Source organism: Asterias rubens, chromosome 7 (assembly GCF_902459465.1).
Source record: "Asterias rubens chromosome 7, eAstRub1.3, whole genome shotgun sequence".
In the NCBI taxonomy this organism is placed as follows: Eukaryota; Metazoa; Echinodermata; class Asteroidea; order Forcipulatida; family Asteriidae; genus Asterias; species Asterias rubens.
Window position 1 is genome coordinate 6,116,192 of NC_047068.1, and position 14,958 is coordinate 6,131,149.

The following is a 14,958-nucleotide window of genomic DNA, read 5'->3' on the forward strand; positions in this document are numbered from 1 at the left end:
CGTACCTTAAAATATCACTGGTTGAGGTGCAGTAGTTTTTGAGAAATGAGTAAAACAATGTTATGAAAAACGTTTTTTCATGCTGAAATAATTTTCGTCTCATGATCACTGAGACGAAAATTATTTTCATGACATTGTTTTACTCATTTCTCAAAAACTACAACACCTCAGCAAGTAATGTTTTCAGGGAAGCTTTCAACCATCATTATCCTCAAACTGTGTAAGTTTAATGTAAATCTGTGGACATTGTGGTTTTTGTCCTACAAAAAGTACATAGACCCTTTAAATCTAACCTGTAAAGACAATTTGTCAGTGGACATTGTTTTACCCCAGCTGTAGTGAAACCAGCTTACAGTCAGGGCCCTGTTTGCCGCTAAATGTATAGAGGTTGTAATTTGGCTTGAGGCGTCCGAATTAAGCATTCGTCCATTGTTTTCTGCTATCTGAGAGCATAAGACGTGTGCAGAGATAAACCATTGGAAATTCAAGCCAAGAGATGTCTAATACATTGCTTATTTTAAAGCCATTGGACACTTTCTGAACAGACCAAAACATAAAAGTTCACCGATTTACAAATAACTTACATGGTTTAAAGAAGGTAATGGTGAAAGACAATTCCCTTGAAATATTATTCCATGAAATGCTTTACTTTTTTAGAAAACAGTAAAATAATTATCAATTCTCGATATCGAGAATAACAGATTTATTTCAAACACATGTCATGGCGAAACGTGCGGAAACAAGGGTGGGTTTCCCATTATTTTCTCCCGACTCCGTTATTTTATTATTCCTTTGTTAATTTATATACAAGTTGTGATACACGAAGTGTGGGCCTTTGGACAATACAGTTTATCGATGTTGTGAGATTGCTTTAAAATGAACAGGAACCAAATCCATGACAAACTATGAAGAGTGAAACAAAATTCACAGTCATTAAATGTAAAAACTTGCGTAATATTTTTTCTGGTAAACGTTGATCAATTATTGGACATGCATGGTTTGTTACTATAGTCAACGGAAAATGTGTCTATTACATTGCTTATTTTAAATTTAACATGAATCAAATTCATAACAAAACTATCAAGTGTTATCATTATTTAAAAATCATTTAATGTAAAAATGTATGTAAAACATTGATTTTTGGCCAACGACATTACGCAGAACATTTACTAAAGTTGTGGGGGGGGGGGGGGGGCGGAAAAACTGTGTCCATACAATTAATGTATTATTTACCGGCGCCCTTGTTAAAATATTTTATATAACGTTACCTAACTATTTCTGGATATTTATTCAAGATACCACCCACCGTTTATTTGTTTATTTCATCCCAAAAGGATGAGCAAAAATTTCGATGGTAAAACTTGCCAATCCAGCGTTTCGATCGCGAAGTAGTCTCTGGACGGATAACAAAAACCCGAACTGTGCCGTAATTTGATACGACCTGACGGCCGCTGTGTTTGGACGTACACGCTCAGAAGGCTTGTGTTATGTGTAGTGTATACGTACATGTACGATCATGGCACAAACTGTATACGTTATGTGTATCGGGGCCCTTCCATAGGGATGTGTGCAGTAGCTTATGGTCGCTGTGGCGTAGTATTCGTATTATGGGGAATCAACGGTCAATTCTATGTTAGGCCTTTAGTACAGACTGCAGACTATAAACTGGCTATTTATGTAACCACATTGTCATCTTTATCATTATCTAAGCCAATAAAATTTCCAATCCGTACATGGAAATAATCTTTGACAGATTAAGATTACGCCAATGTCATAACTGACTTTGTCATGTAACCATATACCATACACTTTGTATTTTAACTGAAAGAGAACGAGGTGTATTTTTCAACTAAAAGTCTTAGCTGTTCCATCTCGCAAACTGCATGTGCTACATCTTGCAAGTATCCACACGATTGTTCCATATCCACTCTGCTATCTACCCTTTTCACATGTTTTCATTTTAACAAAAGGCGAACGAGGGTGTTTTTCTCTACACAAAGACTTCACTGTTAAATCTCGCACATTGTTGGTGCTAAACCTGGTCCAAAAATATCCAGCGCTATTTTTGGTTCCATTGTCACTCTACACCCTTTTTCATATTGAAATCTGCACCACTTTAGCTATTCTTAATTACCACGCTGTGAGTCTATGCGAGTATGCCCGTCTCATTAAAGGCAGTGGACACTATTAAAAATTATTCGCATAAAACCTTAATTGGTAACAAGTAATGGGGATCAGTGTTGATAGTATGAAAGATTGTGAGAAACGGCTCCCACTGAAGTAACGTTTGTTTCGAGAAAGAAGTAATTTTCAACGCACTTGATTTAGAGACATCGGATTTAGAATTTGAGGCCGCGAAATCAAGCATCTGAAAGCACACAACTTCGTGTGACAAGGGTGTTTTTTTCTTTCATTATTATCTCGCAACTTCGACGACCGATTTAGCTCAAAATTTCACAGGTTTGTTATTTTATGCATATGTTGAGATACACCTACTGTGAAGACTAGTCTTTGACAATTACCAATAGCGTCCAGTGTCTTTAAGCAACCATTGCAATTACATCCACGACCGAGAGCGTGTGGTATCGACTAAAGAAGTATATAATTATATTTATTAGCGTCAAACATTGGGAAAACTCTTAACCAAACCACGCAGAGCATTGTACGCGGGTTCATTTCATTTTTGAGAATTTTATTGTACATGAGAAAAATATTCATCTGATAAAAACTGTATCTTTAGTGTGATAAAGAAGGTACGCAAAAACTGAGACTCTGTGTAGCTGTAATGTGAACGAACGAAGCTGATGTCGGTGTTTTTCTCTTGCTTGCTTCGCTCTTCTGGTTTGAAGTTCACTACGGACGTTTCGTGGGAATTGCTGTTTGAATATCAAGCTTCTTAAACTTTTGAGATTTTAGGAAGAGCTGTTGATTGAAATTTCTACAGCAATTGGAGTATTGTGTACTGTATATAGCTCATGGAGGGAAAAATAGACACCACAAAAAAATACAATGTGGTCATGGATATGCAAAAGAGTGAAAGACTCGTTTTGTCCGACCGCCAAACCACTCTTGCAAAGAGCCATATGGCAGACCACTCTTTTTAGAGTGAAAAACGGGCACTAACTCGATTTAGAGTGAAGTTCATTTCAATTTCACTCAAAAAGAGTGACTTGGATTGACTTTCACTCTCAAAAGAGCGAAACTTTTACCACTCGGACAAGAGAGTGAAATGTTCACTCTGTTACAATACATTAAAGGCAGTGGACACTATTGGTATTACTCAAAATAATTTTAAGCATAAAACCTTACTTGGTAACGAGTAATGGGGAGAGGTTGATACGTCTCACTCTGAAGTGACGTAGTTTTCAAGAAAGAAGTAATTTTCCACGTATTTGATTTCGAGACCTCGGAATTAGATTTTGTGGTCTCGATATCACGCATTTGAAAGCACACAACTTCACGTGACAAGGGTGTTTTTTCTTCCATTATTATCTCGCAAGTTCGACGACCAATTGAGTTCAAATTTTCACAGGTTTGTTGTTTTATGCATATGTTGATATACACCGAGTGAGAAGACTGGTTTTTGACAGTTGCCAGAGGTGTCCAGTGTCTTTAACGGAGATACCACAACGCCATCATGAACATTTTTGTCGGTAATTCAGAGTAATGCTATACACATCGGTTCGGCTAAGTACCTACGGTTGTGTTTTGTTGGGTTAAATGTTGATACTGTTCAAGGTGGAGACATCGTGGAAAAAACTGTGAAAATATTACAAATAGACTGGGATATGACTGTACTGTGATGGTATGGTCTTTGAAATGCCTATTTAGAAGCTGGCATATTTGACATACCGATTTATATTGCGTATTGAGTTGCGTGGCTTCATACAGTCGCCCAGTTTTACTGCGGACTGAATTGAAATGGTTGTGGACTACGTTCGTTTACGTTGGCCAATGGTGTCGCAGTGTCACTAGACGTACCAGGTTTTTTTTGTAAAGGTTTTCTTAATCTAATTGTTGAAGTGTCACATTTTGATGTGTCGGTGTGTTACCGTGTGAATTGTTCTCGTTAATGTATAATGCCATAACGTTACGATGAACATTAAAGGCACCGGACACTACTATTGGTAATTATTCAAAATTGTAGCATCAAAACTTACTTGGTAACGAACAATGGAGAGCTGTTGGTAGTGTAAAACATTGTGAGAAACGGCTCCCTCTGAAGTAGCGTAGTTTTTGAGAAAATGGTAGGCATCTGAAGGCACACGCATTTATGCAACGAAGGTGTTTTTCCTTCATTATTCACTTGCAACTTTGATGATCAGTTGAGCCCAAATGTTCATAGGTTTTTTTATGTTATGTATATGTTGGGATACGCCAAGTTAGTGTGAATAATGGTTTTTGACAATCACTTAACATGTCCAGTGCCTTAAAGGCCAAGTGATCGATGTAACAACAAGTATTGCGTATACTTGGATATGTGATCGTTTCGTTTTTTGTTTTTTGTTTTGGTTCGTGATCCTATAAAAATATCCAGCCTTGTGGTGTCGTAAATAGTAATTCTCATACTACCATTTTGAAGGGATCAGACTATTTTCCCTCGGGCCTCGGTTCGGTAACAGTAATTGTATTGGATGGGAAAACAACATGGCTGCAATATCGAAACAATACTGATCAAAACTTCAAATGTGTAGAATTCAAAATTTCAATGTACATGTACGCATATTGATCTGTCATTCACTGCTGAAGTGTGTGTGTGGGGGGGGGGGGGTATACGTCACATACAAATGCTAGCTTCAACATGACAGAGGCGCTATGCCCAGTACGTTATTGCTTTCTGTTCAGGGAAGGTCATAGACTTTGCACTGTGAAGTTGATAAAAACTTAAACCTGACGATAATAAATGTTGACTATAGACTGTTGAGTGTAGGCCCAGCCTATTATTAATCCAAGACCGAGGCATGGGTATAGGAATCGCGGGCCCCCTTATACAAAAGACAGAGTCAATAACGTAAATCCATTATGTGGGTGGTTTCGGGAGCTTAAATATTCTTTTCCGATTTTCAAACAAAAGGCTGTGGTTTTCAATTTCGTTTTTTTTTTGCACAGGGAAGCTTTATTGTCTCTTATGGATTGTAATGTGTTGAGGATATGATAGCTTAACGGCAGTGGACACTATTGGTAATTACTCAAAAAAATTATTAGCATAAAGACTTACTTGGTGACGAGGTATGGGGAGAGGTTGATAGTATAAAACATTGTGAGAAACGGCTCCCTCTGAAGTGACGTAGTTTTCGAAAAAGAAGTAATTTTCCACTAATTCGATTTCGAGACCTCAGATTTAGAATTTGAGGTCCCGAAATCAACCATCTAAACGCACACAACTTCGTGTGACAAGGTTGTTTTTTCCTTCATTATTATCTCGCAACTCTGGCGACCAGTTGAGCTAAAATTTCAACTGGTTTGTTATGTTATGCATATGTTGAGATACACCAAGTGAGAAGACTGGTCTTTGACAATTACCAATAATGTCCAGTGTCTTTAATGCATGGTATAGAGACAGCCCTGTCACTATATGAATGGAGGGAAATAGATAAGCTTTCTTTTTCAACGTTCGTGTTGTAAGCACATATCGATGTTGGCCGTGTGAACTGCATTCATGTGCCATAAGACAACCAGGCTTTTACCACAGTGTGCTTATTTGAAAAACATGAACTCGAGGGAGTGGTACATTTTAAAGGGAAACTGTAATGTTCTTGGCCGGGTGTATTTTCACAGTTACTTATTTTGACAATTCGTTTTTAAAGCTTGTGAAACAACATTTGGTAAGTTTGGAAATACTATATCGTTCATACTTTCTTGTGCAAACCAGCATACATTGAAATAACAAACCTGTGAGTTTTTAAATTTCAATTGGTCGGGAGAGTCACAAGAAACTACGCTCACATGTTTTCAAAAATCCGGTTTCCTTCGGACGTAGGCCTATACGAGATCCTTTTGTTTTACTAATACTCATTGTATAAAAGCTGTAGCAATTCAAACATTACACTTGAATTGAAAATTCCCACTGTTTTCATCTTTGTACTTTTAATGCATGTATGTGTAAAGCAGTGAAAATGTGTATTTTTGTTAATCTAAATGTATGCATGATGGAGGAATTTATTCCTCCATGATGTATGTATACCGATGTTGTACACACCCATTTTTGAAAAACATTGTATACCGCTTTTGTTAACCGGCTCAACAAAATATTATAGCCCGTAGTTTTATAATATTCATATCAATACCATTGTAAATATTCGCATTCAAACTGAAGGGATTAACAGTAACACGCCAAGCCAGACACCTGTGTTTCATTTGAGATCTGCATTACTTGATTGTAATGCATGAAAACCGCGTTGCCGTCGCAGGCTAGCACCGCGCTCCGGGTGTCGGGTTCAACCGGGTGAACGCGTCAAATCGCCCCACCAGGCTAGCTTGAGTTTCGTGGGTATGGCCAGTAGTGATATACCTTGTGGTTCGCACACCAATACAATACCTTTATTAAATAGGGGAACCACATCACATGCCGGCTGCTTCAGGGTGAAACCTCGTGAATTCTGCGGGTATGAGACTTCGGTGTGATCCACACACTCAACTGGTCAGTGTTCGTTGCCGGTAGGTACGTTATTTGATAGCGTTACCTTTCGCATACTCAACCTTTACTTGTTTGTTTTTTTAAATGTAGGGAAAGAATTAAGTTAACAGAATGCTGTACTTAGTTACCTTCGCATGATAAATTACACTAAAGCATACCTTTGTGGTTTTTATGGGATATTATTTCATGATTAGTTACTGATGTTTAACGATAAATGAACAGCCATTTGGACGTGAAATAAAGAGAAATGCGGAAAGACCTTAACATTTATTTACTCCCATCGATAAAAAAAAACACGGTGATATCCCCGTTATTTTTAGCTGCGACTTGCATATTTCTCAAACTCCATGTCACTTGTAGGAAAAAAAGGAAATAATCGAATACCATTTCTATTCGAATTCTATTGGAGTGAGATTCCAAATGATCCTACGCAGATTGCTGCACGCTATAGTCAAAACAACACTATAGTCACATTATATGAGACATGATTTTGGTGTTTGTTAGTCAAAATCATGTCTCATATGACTAATAAGTGTTATTTTGACTAATATATTTTTAGAGTGTTCTGATTAACGTTGACACTATTAGGTTTTGTTAGTTTTGCTAGTACACAGAGTATGTAAGTCTCGCGCGTTTTTAAAAACTGTGTGTACATCCAATTGCAACTGTCGTATTGTTTTTCAATGAGGAATTTTTTTTCTAAACCGAAAAAAAAAGAAAAAAAAGAAGGGAATCCTTAAAAGACAACCAAGAACATTTCATAGGCAGCCAATTCTAATGTGCAGACAGAACAAAAATTGAGAACCAGGCAGGCTAAAATTTGAGAATAATTTTCTCCTTACTTTCCTTGGACTCGACCGAGGTTCAGCATGCACACCAGCTGGGGTCAGTAGCAGACGATCCTGCATGTGTTGTGGATCGAGTTATTATTTAAGCCGGATGGGTGTTAGTGTGTCCGTTAATACAGTACGGTGTGTTCGCGCTCTTTCGAAAAATTGACAGTTCTTTTGACGTCTCGTTGTGTCGATGATTGACATGTGAGACTATTACAGTTTGGCAACTGTCAAAGTTCTCAGAATAAATTTATCACATTATTACAGGACGCATGATCTCAACATTTGTTAGATCTCTGTTCGGTTGCTGGAACAGAAACATTGAAAACCCTCCCATAGCTCGATACGCTCAGAGCAAGCGTGCAGAGAGATTTTTTTTCTGTAGTTAAGAAATGCCATCCTCAAATTATTCTTGCATTTTTTTAAAGGATTTGGGTACTTGTAACACAAAACATATGTCCAGAGATTTACTTTAAACTTAATCAGTTTGAAGAAAATGATGGAAGAAAAGTTTCCCTTAAAATATGACTTGCTGATTTGCTGTAGTTTTTGAGCAATGAGTAAAACAATGTCACGAACATACGTTTTACAATGCTAAATAATTTTCGTGACTTGTTTTTACTCCTTTCTCATAAAGCTCTTTATGACAGTGGCAATTTTGGTGTACAAACAAAAACCACAACGGACCCGTCTTTTTCTTAATTTTTTAATTTTTTATTCTTCTCTTTTTCTTCTCTAGTTTTTTCCCCTGATGATTGTGTCCCCTGCAAAGGAGTTAATAAAATACGGGGGGGGGGGGGGGGGGGCAATGGTGAGTGCACACGTATGTGACACACAGTGCAATCGAGATGATTGCCACGACAGATAGGTCATAAGTGCACGGCCGCTAGCCCGCCGGCCATTGCGGCGAATGAGCTGTCGCGAAGCTATACTACTACTACTGTCGCGAAAATCGGACTTTATTAATCTGTGAAACAATTTTTTATTTTGAAAGCCCTAAAGTGTTGTAGAAGATGGCAAAAATCTGTTCGGCAAGATCAATGCTGCGATTACTACAAACGGGCATGGTTTACGAGCTGGTTTTGTCCGGGTGTTTTTTACGGGGGGGGGGGTGTTTTGAAAGAAGGTCTTAACATTGGAGTTTGTTTTCCAGAATTTCTTCCTTTAATCGAGATTGGTATGACATTATTCTGCATTGGTTTTCGTTGATCAAGGTCACGATGTAAGCAGAACAATCATTTGTATTCGATATGCATCCCAACAGAACGGTTAAAGACACTGGCCACAATTGGTAATTGTCAAAGTCTAGTCTTCACAGTTGGTGTATCTCAACATTGCTTAAAATAACAAACCTGTGAAAATTTGAGCTCAATCGGTCGTCGAAGTTGCGAGATATTAATGAAAGTAAAAACACCCTTGTCGCACCATGGTCACACGAATTAACTTGTGTGCTTTCAGATGCTTGATTTCGAGACCTCAATTCTAAATCTGAGGTCTCGAAATCAAATTCGTGGAAAATTACTTCTTTCTCGAAAACTACGTCACTTCAGAGGGAACTGTTTCTCAACGTTTTATACTCTCAATTTTTCCCCATTACTCGTAATCAAGAAAAGTTTTATGATAATAACTATTTGTTAGTAATTACCAATAGTGTCCACTGCCTTTAAATAGACAAGGCATAATATACACAGAATGCATTATAATGTATAACATCATTCTTGTTCTGGAAACAGGCCTGCACATTCCGAAGGGCGCCAAGGCATTTTCTCCTTGGAAAAGGGCACCCTACGAGGAAATTGTACACTTCTACTTTTTTAAAACTACTTTTTACTACTTTTTTTTACCATTTTTACTATTGAGCATTTTAAGGGCACAAGTGACCGATGCAATCGCCTCCGTTACCTCCTTGACGTATCATGCTATGGGCACCATGGGAGCATACGAATTTCCGAGCATACTAAGGGCCTTTTCCAAACCTCGGCTTTGGGTATCCAGCTCTATCGTCAAAAGGAGCAGTGTACAATTTGCATAATGTTTCCACATAGCGAACGAAGCCTGGAGCCGGAGCTGGAACCTGAAGCCGATATTTCGAAAATGTCCGGAGTGTATCTGTCCTTCTGCCACAGTGCTACGGGTTGCTTGTCATTTGTTAGTCCAGCAAGGACATTATGCAGATTGTGAAATAATTAAATTCATATATACAATCTTGTTCATTGTTTGTGCTTTCCTATCTAGACAAATACAAAACATGAATGTGGCTCCAAAAAAACGTACCATGTCCTTAAGGATCACATAATTTTCCCTTACGCGTACAAAAGTAAACAAACTCACAGAGACGTCCCAGCGCGACACACAAATAAACGGAAACACAGCCGTATTGTAAACAAACAATCCAAAATATTTACATTATCGACTGGAATAAAAAAAGTATATTATTCCACTCTGCTGTTCATGACAATTCTAGAAAGGGGAAGTTTAATTGTTCATTTTAAAGTCGTAGAAACAATTTGGTCAGACGAGAACACATACAGGTTTTATACATTAACGTGTGTCAAGGGAACGATCGTACGTGAGAAAGTGTTCATGATGTGTAAAAATGTTGAACAGCACTTGGCTCTAGATAGTGTTTTTCCTTCATCTACATAATGTATGAATAAATACAGGCCCTCTGGCGTTATAAGCAATAGCGGTTTACAGAGTGTTTAATGATATTAATGGTCGATCAGTTCTTCATGCAAAGCAAAGAAGCTTAGGCCATCTTGGTTCTTTCTGTTTCAAATTCAAATCGTTTCACCATAGTGAACGCAGTCAAACCGAGGTTGGAGGAACAGGATAGTCTGGCCCGTTGTGATGTATTGAGGAGCATGCATTGATAAACACACATGGATCATTGCAGTTATAGCCATTCCTTAAGAGCTAATACCCTCTATATAACAGGATAGCACTGAGGCAGAAGTCATATGTGATGTGACGATACTTTACAACATTGCACAATCAGCGATATGACATAATACAGACTGATTCGTTTTGAAGATATCAATAAACACTAAAAGCTATTACAGTTACGAAAACGCCACATGGCAGTTGTAATTCTTCGACTTCAACTCCAGAAACAAAAGTTGAAAACATGCTTGAATAGCATAGGTTTTATACATGGACAAGAACGCAAAAGTCCTCCGGTGGAACGACAATGTCTATAACTCATCGAGCGTGAGGCTGTTCGTTTATTTCTGGCTGTCAGTCAATTCCAATCAATTGTACTTTATTCCTAAATCCATCTGCCACAAAAGGATACAACCACGAACATACAATGCATACAATGGAAAATGAATACAACGTAAAATGTGATTGCATGACGCGGAACTTTCAAGCTGGAAAAGGGGGGGAAAAAGGACTCATGCAGAGAGCAAAACTTGTCAAGAGTTATAATAAAAATCCCCTCGCCCACACCACATGCACACACATGAACTCAAATTTTGAGCCCCATATTATAATCGAAATGGAAGTGGGAAATATTTCGAACTTGAAATTTGAGTCAATCTGCGTCAATCATAAGTGAAAGTGAAAAGATAGAAAGTCGTAGTTTTAGTCAGGCTACACATTAAAAATAGGCGGGAGAATTGTGAACTTAAATTTGTTACACAATCTGACCATGGCCGGTGGAACAAACGGGAAAATGCGCTCTCAGATAAATGAGTTTCGCATTCCGTACATCATGAAAAATGCAGACACTTTTGTTTGGGTTAGCTTTAAACGTGCAATTTTTCCCACTATAATACCTAAAGTATCTTTAAAGTATAGACGTCGTCAGCGTTGTATTGCAAATCACTTTGACAACCATTTTATTTTGCTGATTGTTGTTTAAACACACCGGGTAGTTTTAGTACAACTACAAGGACGGTATAAGAAGTCAGCGTTGCATTGCTTGCTGTGGTCGTTGTATAATGGCCCCAATATTGCTTACAAATATTCTGCTGTGCAAAAATAAGCAGGCTACAGTCACGAATCGTACATGTTGAATGCGTTTTGGCTAATAATCATTTGCTGGCACGCAATAATTAGTTTTAACAGTTTGTTTACAGCTACGTTTTGTGTTTAAAGGAACACGTTGCCTTGGATCGGACGTGTTGGTCAATAACTGAGCGTTTGTAACAGTTTTTTATAAAATGCATATGGTTGGAAAGATGTTTTAAAAGTAGAATGCAATTATCCACACAAGTTTGCCTCGAAATTGCGTGGTTTTCCTTTTACTGCGCGAACTAACACGGTCGGCCATTTATGGGAGTCAAAAATTTGACCGTGTCAGTCGACGAGGTAAAAGGAAAACCGTGCAATTTCGAGGCATGTTTGTGTGGATCATTGTATTCTACTTTTACAACATCTTTCTACTCATATGCATTTTATAAAAAACAGTTACAAACGCTTTTCAAAGACCAACTCGACCGATCCAAGGCAACGTGTTCCTTTAAAAACTACATGAAATTTGGCCATGCGGTGTAAAATTCGTTCCTTCAACCAATCACCAGACTGTAGCGTGTTTGTTCCCGTACCGGATACAATTTCTATCGCGTGACCTGGAAATTCCAGAAAATTAAAAATGGTATCCTTGCGTGCTACGGTTCTTATTGATATGTTTTCCCCCGATGCTATCGTAAAGTAATTCTGTTATAAATACTTTGTTGGCAAGTTGGGTTGTGCACATCGCCCACACAAGGATAATTAAATAGCCAATATGTATACATTATACAGACTTGTAAATTGTAGGTATATACTAAAACACATGTGTCATATTGGTAGTTGTCAAAGACCAGTATACACTGGATGTCACCCAACATATATACATGAAATAACAAACATGTGACATTGTTATTGGATTCACACACAAAAAACCAAGAACTTCAAAGTGTTTTACTGCTTCAAGCACTGAGTTTGATCAAAGCTAATTGTTTTACTCATCTTAACAAAGTATTGCATAAAAAAAATCAAAGGGAAGTTCCCAACCATGACCAACTTATTTCCAGATCCTGTGAACATTTGTATTTGTATTCTATACCAATTGTTATGCACACCATTTCGATGAATTACTGCAATGCACAATCACTGTGTCTTTTACATGGTTTGTTATTATTTTTTTCAATGAGAAATTTTCTTGGAAAATAGATCTCTGTTCTAGAAAATCAAATCATAACTTAGCTACAGTTTTACATAATGATTTACGGCTATTTATTCTATTGTTGCATGGAGTAGTTCGTTGCATGCGTGGCCTTGCTCATTAAAATGGATACCTAAAAATATTCTCACGTCCTCCTGGTAAAGTAGGCTAAGGTGTTAAGAAAAACAAAATTCAATTTGTAAACTGTAAAAATTGTCATCAATACGTCCCCAGAAACATTGTCCTTAGTTATTGTCATCGAACACTAGATGCAAGATCGCCACTTTGAAAGCAACGGAAAAAACAATACAACGTAACCCATACATTGTACTGTTTAATACACGGTTAGCACGCACGCTGGGATGTATACGCAACGCACCTTTCAATTTGACAGAATGCATTATTTTATCGACTACAGAGGAAAGGTTTGAAGTGAATGTACTTTTCCCATTGGATTTTGTTCAGTTTTGCAGACCTGTGCGACTGACATATATGACTGACGATCAAATAACCATGGTATCAGGTTTTATTCTTTGCAATAGAGACGGTCACATGACCACATTTTTAGTCACTGTGACATTGGTTTATTGTGCGCACAGCTTCGCATTGCCTCCGCAACAGCAATTGAGGTGCTCATTTTTTTAAACACAAATTACAGAACTCTTAAATACTGGTTGAAACTAAAGACGTTCAATTAAAAAAGTGTGCATTGCTTAAATATTAAGTTTACAAAAATTTTCCAGAAAACAATACTGTCTGAAGCACCATCACATGTGTACGAAATTCATGATGAACCTTCAACCGATATGCCTTTCTTTTCACTTGAACTTAGCCGCCAAATTTGTTGGTTTTATGAAGTGTTCAAAAATCAGGATATACTTTTGGTAAAAGTCAAATACCATTATTCCTCACATGGTGTATCCCAACATTAGGTATAATATAATGTTAACCTCGGCTCAACGTAGTCGTGGATGTCTCAAAGATAAAACACCCTTGTTTGCACAGAAATATGTGCTTTCAGATGCCCATTGTTGTACGCAGGACTTTTATTGTTTAGAAATCTTCTTGTATTTACCAATTAGGGCCTATAGGCCTACTGCTTAAGATCGGGCATGGATTCTTAGGGAACCACCCACAAACAGTGCACACTATATATTCGTGGTGTTGTAGCAAGTAACCTGATTCTATTCAGGATTAATCTGTCAGCTGCGTTAAGCAGCATTGTACCCCCCCCCGACCGTGATTTTCTCCCAGCTTTTGAGGAGCGATACAATTTTGCACTGGAAAGCTCTTGCATTATGATTAATGACATTTTAATTGTTGCTCAATCCTATATAGGGAGATTGATGCTGTTAACCCCCCCCCCCCCAACCCGCCGCGGGTGGGTGCTATTTAACATGGTACTAATCAAAAACCTCGCAATTAATTACAAATTCGTCATCATTAAGAGTTCTATTCAGGTCAGCTTGCCTGTTTTCCTAAATGCGAACGAACTTTGAAAAGTGCGTGTCACAGCATGTATGCTCGCAGTGAATCGTGAAAATGTGGTTGTAGTATACTATGGGGAACGATTTCATCCAGCACTTTTGCAAAATATTTTGATTGAACAGATATAGTGCACGCTGAATGGTAATACTGAGCAGCAAATGATGATGTTTTAGTAGCAATCGACAGATTTTGTAAAGCATTTTGCTCCGCTATACAAAGGAAATCGTCTGTATTGAGCACACATTGTAAAGCTCGCAATTGTTGTGAGAGCAATAATTTTTAATAAAGTTACACGGATCGTTTCGTTTTTATACCTGACAGGTAGAGATAGTTTTTATGCAAACAAAAAAGAACACTGAGCTTGTTGTGAATAAACTCAACGCGTTTTGTTTGTGAAGAGTTCAGTTGATTTAGTCTTTGTTTGTTTGTCATTATTGTAGGTTTTGTGGTTACGTATTTGTTCGCCATTTGGTTAGTAGACGCATTGGGCGGACATATGGTGCCGAAATTGAAAGGAATAACTGCACAAAAATGTGAAGATTGTGACAGGCCGCTTGTTCCGCATTATGAACTGTTGGTGAACTGTTGTTATTTTAAGTCATACGATTCTGTTCTGGGGATTGTGAGATGAAAATAATATGATGTACCGTGGTTGCCATTGCGTTCGTATTTCTGATGGGCATTGCTATGCGCGTTTATTAGAGAACGGAACGGACTGTGTAGTGTAGTGTAGTGCTGGTCGCGCACGATGTGCAGTATATTGTACGGCGTAGGTGGGCGTACAGGTACGATGCTACAATAATGAAGCAATTGCAACTGACAGATTAACCCTCGGCAGAATCACGTTA